We start from the raw sequence: 23,363 nt of genomic DNA, 5'->3' as shown, positions 1-23,363 counted from the left end.
TGTCTATAGTGGGGTTGTCTATAGTGTCTATAGGGGTTGTCTATAGGGGGTTGTCTATAGTGGGGTTGTCTATAGTGGGGGTTGTCTATAGTTGTCTATAGTGGGGTTGTCTATCGTGGGGTTGTCTATAGTGTCTATAGTGTATATAGTAGGGTTGTCTATAGTGGGGTTGTCTATAGTGTCTATAGTGGGGTTGTCTATAGTGGGGTTGTCTATAGTGGGTTGTCTATAGTGTCTATAGTGTTGTCTATAGTGGGGTTGTCTATAGTGGGGGTGTCTATAGTGTGGTTGTCTATAGTGTCTATAGTGGGGTTGTCTATAGTGGGGGTTGTCTATAGTGTCTATAGTGGGGTTGTCTATAGTGGGGTTGTCTATAGTGGGGTTGTCTATAGTGTCTATAGTGGGGTTGTCTATAGTGGGGTTTTGTATATGTGTATATAGTGTCTATAGTGGGGTTGTCTATAGTGGGGTTGTCTATAGTGTCTATAGTGGGGTTGTCTATAGTGGGGGTTGTCTATAGTGGGGTTTGTCTATAGTGTCTATAGTTTGTTGTCTATAGTGGGGTGTCTATAGTGGGGTTGTCTATAGTGTGGTTGTCTATAGTTGTGGGTTGTTCTATAGTGGGGTTGTCTATAGTGTGGTTGTCTATAGTGTCTATAGTGGGGTTGTCTATAGTGTCTATAGTGGGGTTGTCTATAGTGGGGTTGTCTATAGTGTCTATAGTGGGGTTGTCTATAGTGGGGTTGTCTATAGTGGGGTTGTCTATAGTGGGGTTGTCTATAGTGTCTATAGTGGGGTTGTCTATAGTGGGGTTGTCTATAGTGTCTATAGTGGGGTTGTCTATAGGGGGGTGTCTATAGTGGGGTTGTCTATAGTGGGTTTGTCTATAGTGGGGGGTTGTCTATAGTGGGGTTGTCTATAGTGTCTATAGTGGGGTTGTAATAGTTTGTCTATAGTGGGGTTGTCTATAGTGGGGTTGTAGTAGTGTCTATAGTGGGGTTGTCTATAGTGGGGGTTGTCTATAGTGTTCTAGTGGGGTTGTCTATAGTGGGGGTTGTCTATAGTGTCTATAGTGGGGTTGTCTATAGTGGGGTTGGGTGCTATAGTGGGTTGTCTATAGGTCTATAGTGGGGTTGTCTATAGTGTCTATAGTGGGGTGTCTAGTGTGGGTTGTCTATAGTGGGTGGGGTTGTCTATAGTGGGTTGTCTATAGTGTCTATAGTGGGGTTGTCTATAGTGGGGTTGTCTATAGGGGGGTTGTCTATAGTGGGGTTGTCTATAGTGTCTAGGGTGGGGTGTCTATAGTGGGGTTGTCTATAGTGTCTATAGTTGTCTATAGTGGGGGTCTATAGTGGGGTTGTCTATAGTGTCTATAGTGGGGTTGTCTATAGGGGTTGTCTATAGTGGGGTTGTCTATAGTGTCTATAATGGTTGTCTATAGTGGGTTGTCTATAATGTGGATTGTCTATAGTGTCTATAGTGGGGTTGTCTATAGTGTCTATAGTGGGGTTGTCTATAGTGGTGGTGTCTATAGTGGGGTTAGTCTATAGTGTCTATTGTGGGGTTGTCTATAGTGTCTATAGTGGGGTTGTCTATAGTGGGGTTGTCTATAGTGTCTATAGTGGGGTTGTCTATAAGTGGTGGTTGTCTATAGTGTGGTGTCTATAGTGGGTTGTCTATAGTGGGGTTGTCTATAGTGTGGTTGTCTATAGTGGGGTTTTCTATAGTGGGGTTTGTCTATAGTGGTGTTGTCTATAGTGGGGTTGTCTATAGTGGGGTTGTCTATAGTGTCTATAGTGGGGTTGTCTATAGCGGGGTTGTCTATAGTGGGGTTGTCTATAGTGTCTATAGTGGGGTTGTCTATAGCGGGTTTGTCTATAGTGGGGTTGTCTATAGTGTCTATAGTGGGGTGTCTATAGTGGGTTGTCTATAGTGTCTATAGTGGGGTTGTCTATAGTGGGGGGTTGTCTATAGTGGGGTTGTCTATAGAGGGGTTGTCTATAGTGGGTTGTCTATAGTGGGGTTGTCTATAGTGGGGTTGTCTATAGTGGGGTTGTCTATAGTGTCTATAGTGGGGTTGTCTATAGTGGGGTTGTCTATAGTGGGGTTGTCTATAGAGTCTATAGTGTGGTTGTCTATAGTGTCTATAGTGGGGTTGTCTATAGTGGGCTTGTCTTTAGTGGGGTTGTCTATAGTGGGGTTGTCTATAGTGGGGTTGTCTATAGTGGGGTGTTGTCTATAGTGTCTATAGTGGGGTTGTCTATAGTGGGGTGTCTATAGTGGGGTGTCTATAGTGTCTATAGGGGTTGTCTATAATGGGTTGTCTATAGTGTCTATAGTGGGGTTGTCTATAATGTGGTTGTCTATAATGTGGTTGTCTATAGGGGGGTTGTCTATAGTGGGGTGTGGGTTGTCTATAGTGGGGTTGTCTATAGTGGGGTTGTCTATAGTGGGGTGTCTATAGTGGGGTTGTCTATAGTGGGGTTGTCTACTATAGTGTCTATAGTGGGGTTGTCTATAGCGGGGTTGTGTCTATAGTGGGGTTGTCTATAGTGTCTATAGTGGGGTTGTCTATAGTGGGGTTGTCTATAGTGTCTATAGTGGGGTTGTCTATAGTGGGGTTGTCTATAGTGGGGTTGTCTATGAGGGGTTGTCTATAGTGGGGTTGTCTATAGTGGGGTTGTCTATAGTGGGGTTGTCTATAGTGTCTATAGTGGGGTTGTCTATAGTGTCTATAGTGGGGTGTCTATAGTGGGGTTGTCTATAGTGGGGTGTCTATAGTGTCTATAGTGTGATTGTCTATAGCGGTGGGGTTGTCTATAGTGGGGTTGTCTATAGTGGGGTTGTCTATAGTGGGGTGTCTATAGTGTCTATAGTGGGGTTGTCTATAGTGGGTTGTCTATAGTGTCTATGGTGGGGTTGTCTATAATGTGGGTGTCTATAGTGTCAATAGTGGGTTGTATAATGTGGTTGGTGTCTATATGTGGTTGTCTATAGTGGGGTTGTCTATAGTGGGGTTGTCTATAGTGGGGTTGTCTATAGTGGGGTTGTCTATAGTGGGGGTGTCTATAGTGTTTGTCTATAGTGGGGTTTGTCTATAGTGGGGTTGTCTATAGTGTCTATAGTGGGGTTGTCTATAGCGTGGGTTTGTCTATAGTGGGGTTGTCTATAGTGTCTATAGTGGGGTGTGTTGTATAGTGGGTTGTCTATAGTGGGGTTGTCTATAGTGTCTATAGTGGGGTTGTCTATAGTGGGTTTGTCTATAGTGTCTATAGTGGGGTTGTCTATAGTGGGGTTGTCTATAGTGGGGTGTCTATAGAGGGGTTGTCTATAGTGGGGTGTCTATAGTGGGGTTGTCTATAGTGGGGTGTCTATAGTGGGGTTGTCTATAGTGTCTATAGTGGGGTTGTCTATAGTGGGGTTGTCTATAGTGGGGTTGTCTATAGTGTCTATAGTGTGGTTGTCTATAGTGTCTATAGTGGGGTTGTCTATAGTGGGGTTGTCTATAGTGGGGTTGTGTATAGTGTCTATAGTGGGGTTGTCTATAGTGTGGTTGTCTATAGTTGTCTATAGTGGGGGTTGTCTATAGTGGGGGTTGTCTATAGTGGGGTTGTCTATAGTGTCTATAGTGGGTTGTCTATAGTGGGGTTGTCTATAGTGGGGTTGTCTATAGTGTCTATAGTGGGGTTGTCTATAGGGGGGTGTCTATAGTGTCTATAGTGGGGTTGTCTATAGTGTCTATAGTGGGGTTGTCTATAGTGGGGTTGTCTATAGTGGGGTTGTCTATAGTGTGGTTGTCTATAGTGTCTATAGTGGGGTTGTCTATAGTGGGGTTGTCTATAGTGGGGTGTCTATAGTGGGGTTGTCTATAGTGGGGTTGTATAGTGGGGTTGTCTATAGTGTCTATAGTGGGGTTGTCTATAGTGTCTATAGTTGGGTTGTCTATAGTGGGGTTGTCTATAGTGGGGTTGTCTATAGTGGGGTTGTCTATAGTGGGGTTGTCTTTGTGGGGTTGTCTATAGTGGGGTTGTCTATAGTGGGGTTGTCTATAGTGGGGTTGTCTATAGTGGGGTTGTCTATAGGGTCTATAGTGGGGTTTGTCTATAGTGGGGTTGTCTATAGTGGGTGTTCTATAGTGTCTATAGTGGGGTTGTCTATAGTGGGGTTGTCTATAGTCTATAGTGGGGTTGTCTATAGTGTCTATAGTGGGGTTGTCTATAGTGGGGTTGTCTATAGTGGGGGTCTATAGTGTCTATAGTGGGGTTGTCTATGTGGGGTTGTCTATAGTGGGGTTGTCTATAGTGGGTTGTCTATAGTGGGGTTGTCTATAGTGGGGTTGTCTATAGTGGGGTTGTCTATAGTGTCTATAGTGGGGTTGTCTATAGTGTCTATAGTGGGGTTGTCTATAGTGGGGTTTGTTATAGTGTCTATAGTGGGGTTGTCTATAGTGGGGTTGTCTATAGTGTCTATAGTGGGGTTGTCTATAGTGGGGTTGTCTATAGTGGGGTTGTCTATAGTGTCTATAGTGGGGTTGTCTATGTGTCTATAGTGGGGTTGTCTATAGTGGGGGTTGTCTATAGTGGGGTTGTCTATAGTGGGGTTGTCTATAGTGGGGTTGTCTATAGGTGGGGTTGTCTATAGTGGGTTGTCTATAGTGGGGTTGTCTATAGTGTCTATAGTGGGGTTGTCTATAGTGTCTATAGTGGGGTTGTCTATAGTGGGGTTGTCTATAGTGTCTATAGTGGGGTTGTCTATAGTGGGGTTGTCTATAGTGTCTATAGTGGGGTTGTCTATAGTGGGGTTGTCTATAGTGGGGTGTCTATAGTGGGGTTTGTCTATAGTGTCTATAGTGGGGTTGTCTATAGTGGGTTGTCTATAGTGGGGTTGTCTATAGTGTCTATAGTGGGGTTGTCTATAGTGGGGTTGTCTATAGTGGGGTTGTCTATAGTGTCTATAGTGGGGTTGTCTATAGTGGGGTTGTCTATAGTGTCTATAGTGGGGTTGTCTATGGTGGGGTTGTCTATAGTGTCTATAGTGTCTATAGTGGGGTTGTCTATAGTGGGGTTGTCTATAGTGTCTATAGTGGGGTTGTCTATAGTGGGGTTGTCTATAGTGGGGTTGTCTATTGTAGTGTTATAGTGTGGTTTGTCTATAGTGGGGTTGTCTATAGTGGGGTTGTCTATAGTGTCTATAGTGGGGTTGTCTATAGTGTCTATAGTGGGGTTGTCTATAGTGGGGTTGTCTATAGTGGGGTTGTCTATAGTGTCTATTGGGTTTTGGGGGGGGGTGTCTATAGTGGGGTTGTCTATAGTGGGGTTGTCTATAGTGTCTATAGTGGGGTTGTCTATAGTGGGGTTGTCTATAGTGGGGTTGTCTATAGTGTCTATAGTGGGGTTGTCTATAGTGGGGTTGTCTATAGTGGGGTTGTCTATAGTGTCTATATGGTGGGGTGTCTATAGTGGGGTGTCTATAGTGGGGTTGTCTATAGTGTCTATAGTGGGGTTGTCTATAGTGTCTATAGGTGTCTATAGTGGGGTTGTCTATAGTGTCTATAGTGGGGTTGTCTATAGTGGGGTTGTCTATAGTGGGGTTGTCTATAGTGGGGTTGTCTATAGTGGGGTTGTCTATAGTGGGGTTGTCTATAGTGGGGTTGTCTATAGTGGGGTTGTCTATAGTGGGGTTGTCTATAGTGGGGTTTGTCTATAGTGGGGTTGTCTATAGTGGGGTTGTCTATAGTGTCTATAGTGGGGTTGTCTATAGTGGGGTTGTCTATAGTGGGGTTGTCTATAGTGTCTATAGTGGGGTTGTCTATAGTGGGGTTGTCTATAGTGGGTTGTCTATAGTGGGGTTGTCTATAGTGTCTATAGTGGGGTTGTCTATAGTGGTTTGTCTATAGTGGTTATAGTGTGGTTGTCTATAGTGGGGTTGTCTATAGTGTCTATAGTGGGGTTGTCTATAGTGGGGTTGTCTATAGTGTCTATAGTGGGGTTGTCTATAGTGGGGTTGTCTATAGTGTCTAATAGTGGGGTTGTCTATAGTGTTATATGTGGGGTTGTCTATAGTGGGGTTGTCTATAGTGGGGTTGTCTATAGTGTGGTTGTCTATAGTGTCTATAGTGGGTTTTGTCTATAGTGGGGTTGTCTATAGTGGGGTTGTCTATAGTGGGGTTGTCTATAGTGTCTATAGTGGGGTTGTCTATAGTGGGGTTGTCTATAGTGGGGTTGTCTATAGTGTCTATAGTGGGGTTGTCTATAGTGGGGTTGTCTATAGTGGGGTTGTCTATAGTGTGGGTTGTCTATAGTGTGGTTGTCTATAGTGGGGTTTGTCTATAGTGGGGTTGTCTATAGTGGGGTTGTCTATAGTGTCTATAGTGGGGTTGTCTATAGTGGGGTTGTCTATAGTGTCTATAGTGGGGTTGTCTATAGTGGGGTTGTCTATAGTGGGGTTGTCTATAGAGTCTATAGTGTGGTTGTCTAGAGTGGGGTTGTCTATAGTGGGGTTGTCTATAGTGGGGTTGTCTATAGTGGGGTTGTCTATAGTGTCTATAGTGGGGTTGTCTATAGTGTCTATAGTGGGGTTGTCTATAGTGGGGTTGTCTATAGTGTCTATAGTGGGGTTGTCTATAGTGTCTATAGTGGGGTTGTCTATAGTGTCTATAGTGGGGTTGTCTATAGTGGGGTTGTCTATAGTGTCTATAGTGTGGTTGTCTATAGTGGGGTTGTCTATAGTGGGGTTGTCTATAGTGGGGTTGTCTATAGTGGGGTTGTCTATAGTGTCTATAGTGGGGTTGTCTATAGTGGGGTTGTCTATAGTGTCTATAGTGGGGTTGTCTATAGTGGGGTTGTCTATAGTGGGGTTGTCTATAGTGTCTATAGTGTGGTTGTCTATAGCGGGGTTGTCTATAGTGGGGTTGTCTATAGTGTCTATAGTGGGGTTGTCTATAGTGGGGTTGTCTATAGTGTCTATAGTGGGGTTGTCTATAGTGGGGTTGTCTATAGTGTCTATAGTGGGGTTGTCTATAGTGGGGTTGTCTATAGTGTCTATAATGTGGTTGTCTATAGTGGGGTTGTCTATAATGTGATTGTCTATAGTGTCTAAAGTGGGGTTGTCTATCCTGTCTATAGTGGGGTTGTCTATAGTGGGGTTGTCTATAGTGGGGTTGTCTATAGTGGAGTTGTCTATAGTGGGGTTGTCTATAGTGGGGTTGTCTATAGTGGGGTTGGCTATATTGGGGTTGTCTATAGTGGGGTTGTCTATAGTGGGGTTGTCTATAGTGGGGTTGTCTATTGTGGGGTTGTCTATAGTGTCTATAGTGGGGTTGTCTATAGTGTGGTTGTCTATAGTGCCTATAGTGGGGTTGTCTATAGTGGGGTTGTCTATAGTGGGTTTGTCTATAGTGGGGTTGTCTATAGTGTCTATAGTGGGGTTGTCTATAATGTGGTTGTCTATAGTGTCTATAGTGTGGTTGTCTATAGTGGGGTTGTCTATAGTGTCTATAGTGGGGTTGTCTATAGTGGGGTTGTCTATAGTGTCTATAGTAGGGTTGTCTATAGGGGGGTTGTCTATAGTGTCTATAGTGGGGTTGTCTATAGTGTCTATAGTGGGGTTGTCTATAGTGGGGTTGTCTATAGTGTGGTTGTCTATAGTGTCTATAGTGGGGTTGTCTATAGTGGGGTTGTCTATAGTGGGGTTGTCTATAGTGTCTATAGTGGGGTTGTCTATATTGGGGTTGTCTATAGTGGGGTTGTCTATAGTGTCTATAGTGGGGTTGTCTATAGTGGGGTTGTCTATAGTGGGGTTGTCTATAGTGTCTATAGTGGGGTTGTCTATAGTGGGGTTGTCTATAATGTGGTTGTCCATAATGTGGTTGTCTATAATGTGGTTGTCTATAGTGGGGTTTTCTATAGTGGGGTTGTCTATAGTGGGGTTGTCTATAGTGGGGTTGTCTATAGTGGAGTTGTCTATAGTGTCTATAGTGGGGTTGTCTATAGTGTCTATAGTGGGGTTGTCTATAGTGGGGTTGTCTATAGTGGGGTTGTCTATAGTGGGGTTGTCTATAGTGTGGTTGTCTAGAGTGTGGTTGTCTATAGTGGGGTTTTCTATAGTGTGGTTGTCTATAGTGTCTATAGTGGGGTTGTCTATAGTGTCTATAGTGGGGTTGTCTATAGTGGGGTTGTCTATAGTGTCTATAGTGGGGTTGTCTATAGTGGGGTTGTCTATAGTGTCTATAATGTGGTTGTCTATAGTAGGGTTGTCTATAATGTGATTGTCTATAGTGTCTAAAGTGGGGTTGTCGATCCTGTCTATAGTGGGGTTGTCTATAGTGGGGTTGTCTATAGTGGGGTTGTCTATAGTGGGGTTGTCTATTGTGGGGTTGTCTATAGTGGGGTTGTCTATAGTGGGGTTGTCTATAGTGTCTATAGTGGGGTTGTCTATAGTGTCTATAGTGGGGTTGTCTATAGTGGGTTGTCTATAGTGTCTATAGTGGGGTTGTCTATAGTGGGGTAGTCTATAGTGTCTATAGTGGGGTTGTCTATAGTGGGGTTGTCTATAGTGGGGTTGTCTATAGTGGGGTTGTCTATAGTGTCTATAGTGGGGTTGTCTATAGTGGGGTTGTCTATAGTGGGGTTGTCTATAGTGTCTATAGTGGGGTTGTCTATAGTGTCTATAGTGGGGTTGTCTATAGTGGAGTTGTCTATAGTGTGGTTGTCTATAGTGTCTATAGTGGGGTTGTCTATAGTGGGGTTGTCTATAGTGTCTATAGTGGAATTGTCTATAGTGGGGTTGTCTATAGTGGGGTTGTCTATAGTGGGGTTGTCTATAGTGTCTATGGTGGGGTTGTCTATGGTGGGGTTGTCTATAGTGTCTATAGTGTCTATAGTAGGGTTGTCTATAGTGGGGTTGTCTATAGTGTCTATAGTGGGGTTGTCTATAGTGGGGTTGTCTATAGTGGGGTTGTCTATAGTGTCTATAATGTGGTTGTCTATAGTGGGGTTGTCTATAATGTGATTGTCTATAGTGTCTAAAGTGGGGTTGTCTATAGTGTCTATAGTGGGGTCGTCTATAGTGGTGTTGTCTATAGTGGGGTAGTCTATAGTGTCTATTGTGGGGTTGTCTATAGTGTCTATAGTGGGGTTGTCTATAGTGGGGTTGTCTATAGTGTCTATGGTGGGGTTGTCTATAATGTGGTTGTCTATAGTGTCAATAGTGGGGTTGTCTATAATGTGGTTGTCTATAATGTGGTTGTCTATAGTGGGGTTGTCTATAGTGGGGTTGTCTATAGTGTGGTTGTCTATAGTGGGGTTGTCTATAGTGGGGTTGTCTATAGTGGTGTTGTCTATAGTGGGGTTGTCTATAGTGGGGTTGTCTATAGTGTCTATAGTGGGGTTGTCTATAGCGGGGTTGTCTATAGTGGGGTTGTCTATAGTGTCTATAGTGGGGTTGTCTATAGCGGGTTTGTCTATAGTGGGGTTGTCTATAGTGTCTATAGTGGGGTTGTCTATAGTGGGGTTGTCTATAGTGTCTATAGTGGGGTTGTCTATAGTGGGGTTGTCTATAGTGGGGTTGTCTATAGAGGGGTTGTCTATAGTGGGGTTGTCTATAGTGGGGTTGTCTATAGTGGGGTTGTCTATAGTGGGGTTGTCTATAGTGTCTATAGTGGGGTTGTCTATAGTGGGGTTGTCTATAGAGTCTATAGTGTGGTTGTCTATAGTGTCTACTAGTGGGGTTGTCTATAGTGGGCTTGTCTTTAGTGGGGTTGTCTATAGTGGGTTGTCTAGAGTGGGGTTGTCTATAGTGGGGTTGTCTATAGTGTCTATAGTGGGGTTGTCTATAGTGGGGTTGTCTATAGTGGGGTTGTCTATAGTGTCTATAGTGGGGTTGTCTATAATGTGGTTGTCTATAGTGTCAATAGTGGGGTTGTCTATAATGTGGTTGTCTATAATGTGGTTGTCTATAGTGGGGTTGTCTATAGTGGGGTTGTCTATAGTGTGGTTGTCTATAGTGGGGTTGTCTATAGTGGGGTTGTCTATAGTGGGGTTGTCTATAGTGGGGTTGTCTATAGTGTCTATAGTGGGGTTGTCTATAGTGGGGTTGTCTATAGTGTCTATAGTGGGGTTGTCTATAGTGGGGTTGTCTATAGTGGGGTTGTCTATAGAGGGGTTGTCTATAGTGGGGTTGTCTATAGTGGGGTTGTCTATAGTGGGGTTGTCTATAGTGTCTATAGTGGGGTTGTCTATAGTGTCTATAGTGGGGTTGTCTATAGTGGGGTTGTCTATAGTGGGGTTGTCTATAGTGTCTATAGTGTGATTGTCTATAGCGGGGTTGTCTATAGTGGGGTTGTCTATAGTGGGGTTGTCTATAGTGGGGTTGTCTATAGTGGGGTTGTCTATAGTGTCTATAGTGGGGTTGTCTATAGTGGGGTTGTCTATAGTGTCTATGGTGGGGTTGTCTATAATGTGGTTGTCTATAGTGTCAATAGTGGGGTTGTCTATAATGTGGTTGTCTATAATGTGGTTGTCTATAGTGGGGTTGTCTATAGTGGGGTTGTCTATAGTGTGGTTGTCTATAGTGGGGTTGTCTATAGTGGGGTTGTCTATAGTGGTGTTGTCTATAGTGGGGTTGTCTATAGTGGGGTTGTCTATAGTGTCTATAGTGGGGTTGTCTATAGCGGGGTTGTCTATAGTGGGGTTGTCTATAGTGTCTATAGTGGGGTTGTCTATAGTGGGGTTGTCTATAGTGGGGTTGTCTATAGTGTCTATAGTGGGGTTGTCTATAGTGGTTGTCTATAGTGGGGTTGTCTATAGAGTCTATAGTGTGGTTGTCTATAGTGTCTATAGTGGGGTTGTTCTATAGTGGGGTTGTCTATAGTGGGGTTTGTGTATAGTGTCTATAGTGGGGGTTGTCTATAGTGTGGTTGTCTATAGTGTCTATAGTGGGGGTGTCTATAGTGGGGTTGTCTATAGTGGGGTTGTCTATATGTCTATAGTGGGGTTGTCTATAGTGGGGGGTTGTCTATAGTGGGGTTGTCTATAGTGTCTATAGTGGGGTTGTCTATAGGGGGGTTGTCTATAGTGTCTATAGTGGGGTTGTCTATAGTGGGGTTGTCTATAGTGGGGTTGTCTATAGTGTGGTTGGCTATAGTGTCTATAGTGGGGTTGTCTATAGTGGGGTTGTCTATAGCGGGGTTGTCTATAGTGGGGTTGTCTATAGTGGGGTTGTCTATAGTGGGGTTGTCTATAGTGTCTATAGTGGGGTTGTCTATAGTGTCTATAGTGGGGTTGTCTATAGTGGGGTTTGTCTATAGTGGGGTTGTCTATAGTGGGGTTGTCTATTAGTGGGCTTGTCTTTAGTGGGGTTGTCTATAGTGGGGTTGTCTATAGTGGGGTTGTCTTTAGTGGGGTTGTCTATAGTGGGGTTGTCTATAGTGTCTATAGTGGGGTTGTCTATAGCGGGTTTGTCTATAGTGGGGTTGTCTATAGTGTCTATAGTGGGGTTGTCTATAGTGGGGTTGTCTATAGTGTCTATAGTGGGGTTGTCTATAGTGGGGTTGTCTATAGTGGGGTTGTCTACAGAGGGGTTGTCTATAGTGGGGTTGTCTTATAGTGGAGTTGTCTATAGTGTCTATAGTGGGGTTGTCTATAGTGTCTATAGTGGGGTTGTCTATAGTGGGGTTGTCTATAGTGGGGTTGTCTATAGAGTCTATAGTGTGGTTGTCTATAGTGGGGTTGTCTATAGTGAGGTTGTCTATAGTGTGGTTGTCTATAGTGTGGGTTGTCTATAGTGGGGTTGTCTATAGTGTGGTTGTCTATAGTGTCTATAGTGGGGTTGTCTATAGTGTCTATAGTGGGTTGTCTATAGTGGGGTTGTCTATAGTGGGGTTTGTCTATAGTGGGGTTGTCTATAGTGTCTATATGTGGTTGTCTATAGTAGGGGTTGTCTATAATGTGATTGTCTATAGTGTCTAAAGTGGGGTTGTCGATCCTGTCTATAGTGGGGTTGTCTATAGTGGGGTTGTCTATAGTGGGGTTGTCTATAGTGGGGCTGTCTATAGTGGGGTTGTCTATTGTGGGGTTGTCTATAGTGGGGTTGTCTATAGTGGGGTTGTCTATAGTGTCTATAGTGGGGTTGTCTCATAGTGTCTATAGTGGGGTCGTCTATAGTGGGGTTGTCTATAGTGTCTATAGTGGGGTTGTCTATAGTGGGGTAGTCTATAGTGTCTATATGGGGTTGTCTATAGTGGGGTTGTCTATAGTGGGGTTGTCTATAGTGGGGGTTGTCTATAGTGTCTATAGTGGGGTTGTCTATAGTGGGGTTGTCTATAGTGGGGTTGTCTATAGTGTCTATAGTGGGGTTGTCTATAGTGTCTATAGTGGGGTTGTCTATAGTGGAGTTGTCTATAGTGTGGTTGTCTATAGTGTCTATAGTGGGGTTGTCTATAGTGGGGTTGTCTATAGTGTCTATAGTGGAATTGTCTATAGTGGGGTTGTCTATAGTGGGGTTGTCTATAGTGGGGTTGTCTATAGTGTCTATGGTGGGGTTGTCTATGGTGGGGTTGTCTATAGTGTCTATAGTGTAGATAGTTAGGGTTGTCTATAGTGGGGTTGTCTATAGTGTCTATAGTGGGGTTGTCCTATAGTGGGGTTGTCTATAGTGGGGTTGTCTATAGTGTCTATAATGTGGTTGTCTATAGTGGGGTTGTCTATAATGTGATTGTCTATAGTGTCTAAAGTGGGGTTGTCTATATTGTCTATAGTGGGGTCGTCTATAGTGGTGTTGTCTATAGTGGGGTAGTCTATAGTGTCTATTGTGGGGTTGTCTATAGTTGGGTTGTCTATAGTGTCTATAGTGGGGTTGTCTATAGTGGGGTTGTCTATAGTGGGGTTGTCTATAGTGGGGTTGTCTATAGTGTCTATAGTGGGGTTGTCTATAGTGGAGTTGTCTATAGTGGGGTTGTCTATAGTGTCTATAGTGGAGTTGTCTATAGTGGGGTTGTCTATAGTGGGGTTGTCTATAGTGTCTATAGTGGGGTTGTCTATAGTGTCTCTAGTGTCTATAGTGTGGTTGTCTATAGTGTCTATGGTGGAGTTGTCTATAGTGGGGTTGTCTATAGTGGGGTTGTCTATAGTGGAGTTGTCTATAGTGGGGTTGTCTATAGTGGGGTTGTCTATAGTGGGGTTGTCTATATTGGGGTTGTCTATAGTGGGGTTGTCTATAGTGGGGTTGTCTATAGTGGGGTTGTCTATAGTGGGGTTGTCTATAGTGTCTATAGTGGGGTTGTCTATAGTGGGGTTGTCTACAGTGTGGTTGTCTATAGTGCCTATTGTGGGGTTGTCTATAGTGGGGTTGTCTATAGTGGGTTTGTCTATAGTGGGGTTGTCTATAGTGTCTATAGTGGGGTTGTCTATAATGTGGTTGTCTATAGTGTCTATAGTGTGGTTGTCTATAGTGGGGGTTGTCTATAGTGTCTATAGTGGGGTTGTCTATAGTGGGGTTGTCTATAGTGGGGTTGTCTATAGTGTCTATAGTGGGGTTGTCTATAGGGGGGTTGTCTATAGTGTCTATAGTGGGGTTGTCTATAGTGTCTATAGTGGGGTTGTCTATAGTGGGGTTGTCTATAGTGGGGTTGTCTATAGTGTGGTTGTCTATAGTGTCTATAGTGGGGTTGTCTATAGTGGGGTTGTCTATAGTGGGGTTGTCTATAGTGGGGTTGTCTATAGTGTCTATAGTGGGGTTGTCTATATTGGGGTTGTCTATAGTGGGGTTGTCTATAGTGTCTATAGTGGGGTTGTCTTTAGTGGGGTTGTCTATAGTGGGGTTGTCTATAGTGTGGTTGTCTATAGTGTGGTTGTCTATAGTGGGGTTGTCTATAGTGCGGTTGTCTATAGTGGGGTTGTCTATAGTGTCTATAGTGGGGTTGTCTATAGTGGGGGTTGTCTATAGTGTCTATAGTGGGGTTGTCTATAGTGGGGTTGTCTATAGTGGGGTTGTCTATAGAGTCTATAGTGTGGTTGTCTAGAGTGGGGTTGTCTATAGTGGGGGTTGTCTATAGTGGGGTTGTCTATAGTGGGGGTTGTCTATAGAGTCTATAGTGCAGTTGTCTATAGTGTCTATAGTGGGGTTGTCTATAGTGGGGTTGTCTATAGTGGGGTTGTCTATAGTGGGGTTGTCTATAGTGTCTATAGTGTGGTTGTCTATAGTGTCTATAGTGTGGTTGTCTATAGTGTCTATAGTGGGGTTGTCTATAGTGGGGTTGTCTATAGTGTCTATAGTGTGGTTGTCTATAGTGGGGTTGTCTATAGTGGGGTTGTCTATAGTGGGGTTGTCTATAGTGGGGGTTGTCTATAGTGTCTATAGTGGGGTTGTCTATAGTGGGGTTGTCTATAGTGTCTATAGTGGGGTTGTCTATAGTGGGGCTGTCTATAGTGGGGTTGTCTATAGTGTCTATAGTGTGGTTGTCTATAGCGGGGGTTGTCTATAGTGGGGTTGTCTATAGTGTCTATAGTGGGGTTGTCTATAGTGAGGTTGTCTATAGTGTCTATAGTGGGGTTGTCTATAGTGGGGTTTGTCTATAGTGTCTATAGTGGGGTTGTCTATAGTGGGGTTGTCTATAGTGTCTATAATGTGGTTGTCTATAGTGGGGTTGTCTATAATGTGATTGTCTATAGTGTCTAAAGTGGGGTTGTCTATCCTGTCTATAGTGGGGTTGTCTATAGTGGGGTTGTCTATAGTGGGGTTGTCTATAGTGGAGTTGTCTATAGTGGGGTTGTCTATAGTGGGGTTGTCTATAGTGGGGTTGTCTATATTGGGGTTGTCTATAGTGGGGTTGTCTATAGTGGGGTTGTCTATAGTGGGGTTGTCTATTGTGGGGTTGTCTATAGTGTCTATAGTGGGGTTGTCTATAGTGGGGTTGTCTATAGTGTGGTTGTCTATAGTGCCTATAGTGGGGTTGTCTATAGTGGGGTTGTCTATAGTGGGTTTGTCTATAGTGGGGTTGTCTATAGTGTCTATAGTGGGGTTGTCTATAATGTGGTTGTCTATAGTGTCTATAGTGTGGTTGTCTATAGTGGGGTTGTCTATAGTGTCTATAGTGGGGTTGTCTATAGTGGGGTTGTCTATAGTGTCTATAGTAGGGTTGTCTATAGGGGGGTTGTCTATAGTGTCTATAGTGGGGTTGTCTATAGTGTCTATAGTGGGGTTGTCTATAGTGGGGTTGTCTATAGTGGGGTTGTCTATAGTGGGGTTGTCTATAGTGGGGTTGTCTATAGTGTCTATAGTGGGGTTGTCTATATTGGGGTTGTCTATAGTGGGGTTATCTATAGTGTCTATAGTGGGGTTGTCTATAGTGGGGTTGTCTATAGTGGGGTTGTCTATAGTGTCTAAATTGGGGTTGTCTATAGTGGGGTTGTCTATAATGTGGTTGTCCATAATGTGGTTGTCTATAATGTGGTTGTCTATAGTGGGGTTTTCTATAGTGGGGTTTTCTATAGTGGGGTTGTCTATAGTGGGGTTGTCTATAGTGGGGTTGTCTATAGTGGGGTTGTCTATAATGTGGTTGTCTATAATGTGGTTGTCTATAATGTGGTTGTCTATAGTGGGGTTTTCTATAGTGGGGTTTTCTATAGTGGGGTTGTCTATAGTGGGGTTGTCTATAGTGGGGTTGTCTATAGTGGGGTTGTCTATAATGTGGTTGTCTATAATGTGGTTGTCTATAATGTGGTTGTCTATAGTGCGGCCTCTCCTTCACTTCAGCTGAGGTGAGTAAAACATTTAAACGTGTTAACCCTCGCAAGGCTTCAGGCCCAGGCGGCATCCCCAGCCGCGCCCTCAGAGCATGCGCAGACCAGCTGGCTGGTGTGTTTACAGACATATTCAATCAACCCTTATCCCAGTCTTCTGTCCCCACACCCTGTTCCTGCTCCCAAGAAAGCTAAGGTAACTGAGCTAAACGACTACCGCCCTGTCATGACTACCTTCATGAAGTGCTTTGAGAGACTAGTCAATGACTATATCACCTCCACTCTACCTGACACCCTAGACCCAACCCACTCCAATTTGCTTACCGCCCAAATAGGTCCACAGACGACGCAATCGCAACCACACTGCACACTGCCCTAACCCATCTGGACATGAGGAATACCTATGTGAGAATGCTGTTCATCGACTACAGCTCAGCATTTAACACCATAGTACCCTCCAAACTCATCATCAAGCTCGAGACCCTGGGTCTCGACCCTGCCCTGTGCCACTGAGTACTGGACTTCCCGACGGGCCGCCCCCAGGTGGTGAGAGTAGGTAACAATATCTCCACCCCGCTGATCCTCAACACTGGGGCCCAGAAGGGTGCGTTCTGAGCCCTCTCCTGTACTTCCTGTTCACCCACAACTGCGTGGCCATGCACGCCTCCAACTCAATCATCAAGTTTGCAGACGACACTACAGTGGTAGGCTTGATTACCAATAACGACGAGACGGCCTACAGGGAGGAGGTGAGGGCCCTCGGAGTGTGGTGTCAGGAAAATAACCTCACACTCAACGTCAACAAAACAAAGGAGATGATTGTGGACTTCAGGAAACAGCAGAGGGAGCACCCCCCTATCCACATCGATGGAACAGTAGTGGAGATGGTAGTAAGTTTTATGTTCCTCGGCGTACACATAACGGACAAACTGAAATGGTCCACCCACACAGACAGCGTTGTGAAGAAGGCGCAGCAGCGCCTCTTCAACCTCAGGAGGCTGAAGAAATTTGGCTTGTCACCAAAAGCACTCACAAACGTCTACAGATGCACAATCGAGAGCATCCTGTCGGGCTGTATCATCGCCTGGTACGGCAACTGCTCCGCCCACAACCGTAAGGCTCTCCAGAGGGTAGTGAGGTCTGCACAACGCATCACCGGGGGCACACTACATGCCCTCCAGGACACCTACACCACCCGATGTCACAGGAAGGCCATAAAGATCATCAAGGACAACAACCACCCGAGCCACTGCCTTGTTCACCCCGCTATCATCCAGAAAGCGAGGTCAGTACAGGTGCATCAAAACAGGGATGCAGGTTTTGCTCACCTGAGGTAGAGTATCTCATGATAAGCTGAAGACCAAACTATTTATCAAGAGAGTTTTCATCTATATTTTTGATAGATGTCTACATACCACCACAGTGAGCCTGGCACTAAGAACACCGCCATAAGCAAACAGGAAAATGCTTACTCCTACCCTGGGACTAAACACCTCCCTCTGCAAGTGGATCCTGGACTTCCTGATGGGCCGCTCCCAGGTGGTAAGGGTATGTAACAACACATCTGCCACACTGATCCTCAACACAGGGGCCCTTCAGGGGTGCGTGCTCAGTCTCCTGTACTCCCTGTTCACTCATGACTGCATGGCCAGGCATGACTCCAACGCCATCATTAAGTTTGCCGACAACACAACAGTGGTAGGCCTGTTTCCCAACAATGATGAGACAGCCTTTAGGGAGGAGGTCAGAGACCTGACCGTGTGGTGCCAGGACAACAACCTCTCCCTCAACGTGATCAAGACAAAGAAGATGATTGTGGACTACAGGAAAAAGAGGACCGAGCACGCCCCCATTCTCATCAACGTGGTTATAGTGGACCAGGTTGAGAGCTTCAAGTTCCTTGGTGTCCACATCACCAACAAACAAACATGGTCCACGACGAAACCTATTCCCCTTTAGGAGACTGAAAAGATTTGGTACGGGTCCTCAGATCCTCAAAAAGTTCTACAGCTGCACCATCGAGAGCATCCTGACGGGTTGCATCACTGCCTGGTACGGCAACGGCCAGCAAGGCACGACAGAGGGTAGTGCGAACGGCCCAGTACATCACTGGGGCAAAGCTTCCTGCCATCCACGACCTCTATACCAGGCGGTGTCAGAGGAAGGCCCTACAAATTGCCAAAGACTCCAGCCACCTTAGTCATAGACTGTTCTCTCTACTACCACATGTCAAGCAGTACTGGAGCGCCATTGACTCTGTACCGGTACCCTCCTGCAAATAGTCTCACTATTGTTATTTTACTGCTGCTCTTTAATTACTTGTTACTTTCATTTCTTATTCTTATTTGTACTGGATTGTTGGTTAGGGGCTCGTAAGTAAGCATTTCACTGTTGTATTCAGCATTCCACTGTAAGGTCTACTACACCTGATGTATTCGGCACATGTGACTAATACAATTTGATTTGACATTACCAACCCTAACAGATAGGCATCCTTCTTTCCATTCATCAAAGGCGGCCGGTAATTGGGGAGGACAGGCTCATAGTGGTGGCTGGAACGGCATCCAGCACTTCTAACATATGGATCACATGTGTTTGACACCATTCCATTCACTCGGTTCCAGCCAATTATAATGAGCCGTTCTCCCCTCAGCTACCTCCTGTGTTCAAAGGCATGGATATCATAGGTTATCAGTCCGAGGACAGGACTCAGATCATTTCACAGCTGCAATAGAATGGTCGGCCACTTGACTGGTACTGTCTCGCACCATCCCTACAGTCCTGCAGTGTCTGACATGCTAGAATTCAAATCGTGCTACAAGTCTTGAATGTAGCATAATGGATAATAAGCCAAAGGTCACACTACACACACACACACACACACACACACACGCGCGCGCGCGCGCAATTACGGATGATCATAACTGCCGCAATTTGAGTTGCAATATCCTCTAATCACGCACTCTCACTCTCATTCGCTGTCGCGCACACACCGGTATCTGACGTTGACTTCAGGCGGTCACGACAATCATCACGCCCGCCCTCTAACCAGACACAGCCTGCCTGCTACAGGTCTACATGGTCTGGGAGGGAAACATGAACCGGGGATAAAACACATCTGGACCCGGTCAGAGCTACCAAATCAGCGTTTCCCGAGCAAATCCGTGTCCTCACGGCTACCAGCAGAGGCGTTGGATGTCAGATCGGTCGGCCCATTGTAGCCTACGTTATTTACAACCCCCAGCTATAGCATGTGGAGAGGCGGCAAAGAGTCGCAATAACCACACCGCTATTTAATTGATAGGCTACCGGTATACTGTTACTTCAACCATCTTCCATACGTCAAATCAAAGGCTATTCACGTCACATCACAATCATATCTTGGCACATAACGGGAAATGATGTGCTGTTTACTGAGAGGAAGAGATTGCCACAAAATAACATAAATGTTACTCACTACATTTTGTAATGCAACTATTTTTTGTTGTTGTGATTCTTCAAAAGTCAACACGCATCCATATTTCTCAGGTAGGGTAAATTAGAGCAGGCTACTGTCATTTCTCGGTTATCCATATAAAGACAATGCTGTGTCAGAAATACTTCCATTCTAATAGTTAACCCACTATTCACGTACCGTGTTGTGCAGTTTCCGTTATTTCAGATGGATAATATCTGGGGTTAAAAATAGCTTTTCCCTCTCGTGTCCTTGTCGCTTGACAGTCTGCTTCGCCAACCTGCTGGTGTGTTACTAGCGTTGGTGTCCCTTTGAGGTGAAGAGTAAGGAGAGAGAGGGGGAGCAAACGAGCAACGGAGGGAGAAGAGAAGGGCTGGTTGGTGATTATGGAAACGACTCGTAAAAAAAAGGGAATAACAAGGATCTATGTCCTCTAGTGGTAGGTCCAGGGATTTACATGTACAACCTAACGGTACATTTCCAGTGACCGCAACAGTGTGCGTGTAGCCGAGGAGAAGAGTAGGGAAAAGGGAGGAAGTGAAGGCACACCGCATCATCGTGACGATTCTTTTAAACCCAGTGACCTTGAGAATAAATGATCAATCGAGAGACTCTTGATAGGAACGCCATGGATTACAGTCGACTGGATAGAACAGAATAGAATAGAATAGAATGGGATAGAATAGAATAGAATAGAATAGAATGGGATAGGGTTGGAATAGAATGGGATAGAATAGAATAGAATGGGATAGAATAGAATAGAATGGGATAGGGTTGAATAGAATAGAATAGAATGGGATAGGGTTGAATAGAATGGGATAGGATTGAATATAATAGAATAGAATGGGATAGGGTTGGAATAGAATGGGATAGAATAGAATAGAATGGGATAGAATAGAATAGAATGGGATAGGGTTGAATAGAATAGAATAGAATGGGATAGGGTTGAATAGAATGGGATAGGATTGAATAGAATAGAATAGAATGGGATAGGGTTGGAATAGAATGGGATAGAATAGAATAGAATGGGATAGAATAGAATAGAATGGGATAGGGTTGAATAGAATGGGATAGAATAGAATAGAATGGGATAGAATAGAATAGAATGGGATAGAATAGAATAGAATGGGATAGGGTTGGAATAGAATGGGATAGAATATAATAGAATGGGATAGAATAGAATAGAATGGGATAGGGTTGAATAGAATGGGATAGAATAGAATGGGATATAATAGAATAGAATGGGATAGAATGGGATAGGGTTGGAATAGAATGGGATAGAATAGAATAGAATGGGATAGAATAGAATAGAATGGGATAGGGTTGAATAGAATAGAATAGAATGGAATAGGGTTGAATAGAATGGGATAGAATAGAATGGGATAGGATTGAATAGAATGGGATAGAATAGAATAGAATGGGATAGGGTTGGAATAGAATGGGATAGGGTTGGAATAGAATGGGATAGAATAGAATAGAATGGGATAGGGTTGAATAGAATAGAATAGAATGGGATAGGGTTGAATAGAATGGGATAGGATTGAATATAATAGAATAGAATGGGATAGGGTTGGAATAGAATGGGATAGAATAGAATAGAATGGGATAGAATAGAATGGGATAGGATTGAATAGAACAGAATAGAATAGGATAGGGTTGGAATAGAATGGGATAGAATAGAATAGAATGGGATAGGGTTGAATAGAATGGGATAGAATAGAATAGAATGGGATAGAATAGAATAGAATGGGATAGAATAGAATAGAATGGGATAGGGTTGAATAGAATGGGATAGAATAGAATAGAATATAATGGGATAGGGTTGAATAGAATAGGATAGAGTACTTTTTCCAACCTACACTGTGAATATTTAAATGATATATTCAATATAGACAAGAAAAATAAAATAATTTGTGTGTTATTAGTTCAAGCACACCGTGTTTGTCTATTGTTGTGACTTAGATGAAGATCGGATCAAATCTTATGACCAATTAATGCAGAAATTCAGGTAATTATAAAGGGTTCACATACTGTTTCTTGCCACTGTATATCTACAGGGAATCGGCATCATGGTTTACATACACAACATTAGGGTACATGTCACAGAGCCAGAGATAGCCCGCACATTCATCTTCTGCACATCTACCATTTAATATCCCATTCTATCCTATTCTATTCTATTCTATCCCATTCTATTCTATCCCATTCTATTCTATTCTATCCCATTCTATTCTATTCTATTCTATTCTATCCCATTCTATCACATTCTATTCTATTCTATCCCATTCTATCCTATTCTATCCTATTCTATTCTATTATATCCCATTCTATTCTATCCTATTCTATTCTATTCTATTCTATCCCATTCTATTCTATCCTATTCTATTCTATTCCATTCTATTCTATTATATCCCATTCTATCCAATTCTATTCTATTCTATCCCATTCTATCCCATTCTATTCTATTATATCCCATTCTATCCAATTCTATTCTATTCTATCCAGTCGACGGTAATCCATGGCGTCCCTATCAAGAGTCTCTCGATTGATCATTTATTCTCAAGGTCATTGGGTTTAAAATAATCGTCACGATGATGCGGTGTGTCTTCATGTCCTCCCTTTTCCCAATTCTTCTCCTCGGCTACACGCACACTGTTGCGGTCACTGGAAATGTTTAATTGCTATATTGTAATTACTTCGCCACCATGGCCTATTTATTGTCTTAACTCCCTCATCTTACCTCATTTGCACTCACTGTATATAGACTTTTTGTTTTCTTTTGTTCTACTGTATTATTGACTGTATGTTTGTTTATTCCATGTGTAACTCTGTTGTTGTTGTTTATTCCATATGTAACTCTGTGTTGTTGTATGTGTCGAACTGCTTTGCTTTATCTTGGCCAGGTCGCAATTGTAAATGAGAACTTGTTCTCAACTAGCCTACCTGGTTAAATAAAGGTGAAATTAAATAAATATCTTTTAGGCACATTATATTATCATTTAACGAGGCAAGTCAGTTAAGAACAAATTCTTATTTACAATGACAGCCTACACCGGCCAAACCCGGATGATGCTGTGCGGCGCCCTGTGGGACCCCGAATCACGGCGGGTTGTGATACAGCCCAGATTCGAACCAGGGTGTCTGTAGTGACACCTAGAGGTGCAGTGCCTTAGACCGCTGCGCCACTCGGGAGCCCCACATCATTGTAGCTTACCGTCACAAATGAAGCATTTCACCCTTCATCATAGAGACAACAGAAAAGGCCTGGTGATTTCAACATGTGCATATTGTATATCAGACAGGAATGATAACAGGACCTGAATGGAACACAAGGGTGATCAGTCCGTTAGTGGAATGATAACAGAACAAGACTGGAACACAAGGGTGTTCAGTCCGGTAATGGAATGATAACAGGACCTGAATGGAACACAAGGGTGATCAGTCCGTTAGTGGAATGATAACAGAACAAGACTGGAACACAAGGGTGTTCAGTCCGGTAATGGAATGATAACAGGACCTGACTGGAACACAAGGGTGGTCAGTCCGTTAATGGAATGATAACAGGACCTGACTGGAACACAAGGGTGTTCAGTCCGGTAATGGAATGATAACAGGACCTGACTGGAACACAAGGGCTACCAATCCGTTAATGGAATGATAACAGGACCTGGCTGGAACACAAGGGTGACCAGTCCGTTAGTGGAATGATAACAGAACAAGACTGGAACACAAGGGTGATCAGGCCGTTAATGGAAGGATAAGACTGGAACACAAGGGTGACCAGGCCGTTAATGGAATGATAACAGGACCTGACTGGAACACAAGGGTGATCAGGCCGTTAATGGAATGATAAGACTGGAACACAAGGGTGATCCGTCCGTTAATGGAATGATAACAGAACAAGACTGGAACACAAGGGTGACCAGGCCGTTAATGGAATCTGTCTGTTCATCAGCAAGTTAAGCACAGATTGTGCACTAGAGGTTCCCAGGAGACAGGAGCTGACAGTAACCATGAAACACCAGTCCAGGAACACATTTAGTTTTCCTTCTTCTCTGTGCTACAGCCACCATTTGAACAGCGGAAGGAGATGATAGTGGCTGGTGGGTTATAGTGGTATCCAGACCGTACTACACTTGGCGGGTGTCCAAGTTAGTCAAGTGTAAGGCATC

The 23,363-nt window shown here is 43.8% G+C and overlaps 1 protein-coding gene across 1 annotated transcript in view; it reads right to left on the bottom strand.

Moving 5' to 3' along the window:
• The window catches only part of slc25a22a (solute carrier family 25 member 22a), a 141,123-nt gene extending 121,544 nt beyond the window's left edge, over positions 1-19,579 (bottom strand). The window contains exon 1 of the mRNA XM_031802130.1: positions 19,372-19,579. The gene's annotated coding sequence lies outside the window, so the exon portion shown is untranslated. The remainder of the gene's footprint in view (positions 1-19,371) is intronic.
• Between the last annotated feature and the right edge of the window lie 3,784 nt (positions 19,580-23,363).

Source organism: Oncorhynchus kisutch, linkage group LG22, assembly GCF_002021735.2.
Source record: "Oncorhynchus kisutch isolate 150728-3 linkage group LG22, Okis_V2, whole genome shotgun sequence".
NCBI classification, from domain to species: domain Eukaryota; kingdom Metazoa; phylum Chordata; class Actinopteri; order Salmoniformes; family Salmonidae; genus Oncorhynchus; species Oncorhynchus kisutch.
This window is presented reverse-complemented; position numbering and strand designations above follow the sequence as displayed.